The sequence below is a fragment of the Coregonus clupeaformis genome, chromosome 1, assembly GCF_020615455.1.
Source record: "Coregonus clupeaformis isolate EN_2021a chromosome 1, ASM2061545v1, whole genome shotgun sequence".
Classification (NCBI taxonomy): Eukaryota; Metazoa; Chordata; class Actinopteri; order Salmoniformes; family Salmonidae; genus Coregonus; species Coregonus clupeaformis.
In genome coordinates this window covers 39421554-39426147 of record NC_059192.1, presented here as the reverse complement: position 1 = coordinate 39426147, position 4594 = coordinate 39421554, and the positions used below count along the sequence as shown (strand labels likewise).

The window sequence follows — 4594 nt, the reverse complement described above, 5'->3', positions numbered from 1 at the left end:
AGCAATGTATTCAACGCGCGGTCATGGTGTTCGGCCAAGGTCTGGAAACCCTCCATAAGACCATGAAGCAACCCCTCGTGCCTCCCAATGGTGGCTCCTTGGGAGGAGACGGCGTTGCGGCACTGGTCTGAGTCTGCTGGGTCTGTCATGGCCAGTTCATACTATCAAGGCTCAGGATAAGACCCAGATGCAGACAGTTCGAAATAGCAAAAGTCTATTTACAAAAACAGGGGGCATGCAAACGACAGGTCAAGGGTAGACAACAGAGGTCAGTAATCCAGAGTCCGAAAGGTACAGAAACGGCAGGCAGGCTCAGGGTCAGGGCAGACAGAATGGTCAAAACCTGGAAAAACTGGAAAACAGAGACTAGAGAAAAACAGGAGTATGGGCAAAACGCTGGTAAGCTTCACGAGACAAGCACAAGACAGGTGAAACCGATCAGGGTGTGACACGTTGTTGTGCAAATCTCTCTTAACCCACCATCCACACCAACATTTCTGCAATCCTCCTCCATGCCATTGACCTTCTGATTTTGTCTCTGTATTCTAAAATCATTCTCAGCAAATAAGCAAGATAGAATTACAACACTCCCCATGCCATATTTTCCTTTTTTATATTTTGAATTAGCCTACAAATTGCCAGCTCCTTATTTTCATGTACATTACTGTACCTAGAATACAAGGGTTGGATTTGCATTAAACAATTTCATGTCAGAAAAGTCATGTCTGGCTTATAGTTAGCCTCATACAGTGCATTCGGAAAGTATTCAGACCCCTTGACTTTTTCCACATTTTGTTACGTTACAGCCTTATTCTAAAATTGATTAAATTGTTTTTTCCCCTCATCAATTTACACACAATACCCCATAATGACAAAGCAAAAACAGGTTTTTAGAAATGTTTGCTAATTTATACCCCCAAAAAATGAAAGTACTTGTTGAAGCACCTTTGGCAGCGATTGCAGCATAGAGTCTTCTTGGGTATGACGCTACAAGCTTGGCACACCTGTATTTGGGGAGTTTCTCCCATTCTTCTCTGCAGATCCTCTCAAGCTCTGTCAGGTTGGATAGGGAGCATTGCTGCACAGCTATTTTCAGGTCTCTCCAGAGATGTTAGATCAGATTCAAGTCTGGGCTCTGGCTGGGTCACTCAAGGACATTCAGAGACTTGTCCCGAAGCCACTCCTGCGATGTCTTGGCTGTGTGCTTAGGGTCATTGTCCTGTTGGAAGGTGAACCTTCGCCCCAGTCTGAGGTCCTGAGCGCTCTGGAGCAGGTTTTCATTAAGGATCTCTCTGTCGAACCTGACTAGTCTCCCAGTCCCTCCCGCTGAAAAATATCCCCACAGAATGATGCTGCCAACACCATGCTTCACCATAGGGAGGGTGCCAGGTTTCCTCCAGACGTGACGCTTGGCATTCAGGCCAAAGAGTTAAATCTTGGTTTCATCATACCAGATAATCTGGCCTTTTGGCAAACTCCAAGCGGGCTGTCATGTGCCTTTTATTGAGGAGTGGCTTCCGTCCGGCCACTCTACCATAAAGGCCTGATTGGTGGAGTTCTGCAGAGATGGTTGTCCTTCTGAATGTTTCTCCCATCTCCACATAGGAACTCTAGAGCTCTGTCAGAGTGACCATCGGGTTCTTGGTCACCTCCCTGACCAAGGCACTTCTCCCCCGATTGCTCAGTTTGGCCGGGCGGCCAGCTCTAGGAAGAGTCTTGGTGGTTCCAAACTTCTTCCATTTAAGAATGACGGAAGCCACTGTGTTCTTGGGGATCTTCAATGCTTCAGCAATTTTTTTGTACCCTTCCCCTTATCTGTGCCTCGACACAATCCTGTGTCGGAGCTCTACAGACAATTCCTTTGACCTCATGGCTTGGTTTTTGCTGTGACATGCACTGTCAACTGTGAGACCTTATATAGACAGGTGTGTGCCTTTCCAAATCATGTCCAATCAATTGAATTTACCACAGTTGGACTCCAATGAAGTTGTAGAAACATCTCAAGGATAATCAATGGAAACAGGATGTACCTGAGCTCAATTTCGAGTCTCATAGCAAAGGGTCTGAATACTTATGTAAACGTTTTAATACATTTGCACACATTTCTAAAAACCTGTTTTCGCTTTGTCATTATGGGGTATTGTGTCTAGATTGCTGAAGAAAATGTGTTATTTAATCCATTTTAGAATAAGGCTGTAATGTAACAAAATGTGGAAAAAGTCAAGGGGTTTGAATACTTTCCAAAGGCGCTGTATATAATTTTAAATTGGAGAGATCACAACGGGACAAAAAGTAAATGTTAATTTTAGAAAGCAACACAGAATCACAGACAAATTAGAGACAGATCCCCTTCACACCTTTTTATTGCAGAATTGTGACTGTGATGAATGAATATTGACACTAGTTCATCTTGAATAATGTTTTTAAGTTAACAATTAATACAAGTTTAAACACTTCACTTCAATAAATCAACATTGAATGAATCAAAATATTATAACAAATGTACAAATAATCTAACTTGTTTCTAAATGTTAGACATCTTAGTAAGTATGCTATTACTTGTACAAAAAAGTCCATACCAGAGGTGGCCAACCTTGCTCCACTCCCTGATCTACAGAGGGAGCAGGCTTCTATTTCAGCCCAGCAATAATACACATTATTCTCAACTCATTAGGTTTGATCATTTTAATAATGTGTGCTAGTGCTGGGCTGGAACAGAAGCCTGCATACCCAGCATACCTTCAGGAGAAGGATTGGAGTGCTACAGTTGTAATACGTTTGTTGCCTACATTGTGTGTGACTTTTAACTGTATTTTTGTATACAACATTTGCTAACGTAAGTACACATGGCATACAAGGATGTGCCAGCAGTCTCTTGGGACATTCACGGGGAACTCTTCTTCTGCAGACAGGCTTTCACAGCTCTCCATATCTGAGGACAGACATCACAAAGAAACAGTCTTCATTTTATTACAATTAGACAGACCTGAATATTATCTCTCTGTCTGTCTTCATAGTTTTCCTCTCTAGGGACTAAAACTGGAGAATATTTTCATAATGTCATCCCACAACAATCCCTATCTAAGTAGTACACCTACTCCCTTTTCTGACAGCTGGAGCAGAAAATCCTTTCACCCTCTTCCATTGCTGTTATCTACAAATGCATTTGGAGCATGAGTTTTTAATTTACAATGATAAATAGGCCTACATCAAGATAACGAGCTAATATGAAGTTAACTAGCTGTAGTATGTAAAGTTGGCTAGCTAACAAGCAGCTCAATAGCCTACACACAGTGGCCTGCTGTAGCTAGCTAGCTAGCTAATAATACATTGTTTTTTAACATTTTCTAAATGAATTTACATGCTTACTTGAATAGGTTCATGCCTATGCCCACGAAGCGGTCAATCTTTTGGAGTGAAGAGCTGCAAAGCGGAGGCACCGCTTCTGGTCGAAACGTACCATGAGGGACCTTACAGATAATTGTATGTGTGGGGTACAGAGATGAGGTATTCATAAAAAAATCATGTTAAAATCTATTATTGCACACAGAGTCCATACAACTCATTATTTGACCTGTTAAGCACATTTCTACTCCTGAACCAGAGTAAAACCTTCTCAGTACCTCCCTGCAACCTAAAAATAAAAGTTCAAAAAATGAAAACCAATGTAAAACAAAAAACATACATTCTCACAACTTCCAAGGAACCAAATGTGCTAGCTGGGTAACAATTGCAAAGGCAACATTTTCACTCCTGCTCTTAGAAAGTTAAAAAAACGTTCAGTTTTACCGGTCTGGAAACGTATGGCTTTTCTCCCACAACCAATGTCAAACAAAAACAATAAGTGCCCACAACTTCCAAGGAACCAAATGTACTAGCTGGGTAACAATCGCTGAGTCTATCCCATCTCTCTCTGCTTGTGGCACAGGGTGACAAATTTAGCTGCCAGCTTAGCTGACTTCTGCTCCTCTCCAAACAGGATGGGGAGTTTGTGTAAATTCAGTATATCTTTGTCAAAATCTGGGTAGTCTCTCTCTCTCTCTCTCTCTCTCTCTCTCTCTCTCTCTCTCTCTCTCTCTCTCTCCCCCCCCCTCCCTCTCCTCTCCTCTCCTCTCCTCCTCTCCTCTCCTCTCCTCTCCTCTCCTCTCCTCTCCTCTCCTCTCCTCTCCTCTCCTCTCCTCTCCTCCCAGTTTCCCAGTCTGTAAATTGCTTACAGTAGCATTTGTAGCATTTGTCTCCCGAGTGGTGCAGTGGTCTAAGGCGCAGTGGTCTAAGGCACTGCATCGCAGTGCCACTAGATATCCTGGTTTGAATCCAGGCTCTGTCGTAGCTGGCCGTGACCGGGAGACCCATGGGGCGGCGCGCAATTGGCCCAGTGTCGTCCAGGGTAGGGGAGGGAATGGCCGGCAGGGATGTAGCTCAGTTGATAGAGCATGGCGTTTGCAACGCCAGGGTTGTGGGTAATGTAAGTTGCTCTGGATAAGAGCGTCTGCTAAATGACATAAATGTACATCAGGGATCTGTCTAAAGTTCGGTATATATTTGTCAAAATCTGGGTAGTCTCTCTCTCTCTCTTCTCCTCTCTTCCCAGTTT

The 4594-nt window shown here is 43.3% G+C and overlaps 1 long non-coding RNA gene across 1 annotated transcript; it reads right to left on the bottom strand.

Annotated features, from left to right (window-relative positions):
• Positions 1-2847: 2847 nt before the first annotated feature.
• On the bottom strand, positions 2848-4301 carry LOC121584992. The gene is made up of 3 exons (XR_006003781.1): positions 4215-4301; positions 3370-3470; positions 2848-2932 (listed from the first exon to the last, which is right to left on the bottom strand). It is a non-coding gene; the product is annotated as an uncharacterized LOC121584992 (long non-coding RNA).
• Between the last annotated feature and the right edge of the window lie 293 nt (positions 4302-4594).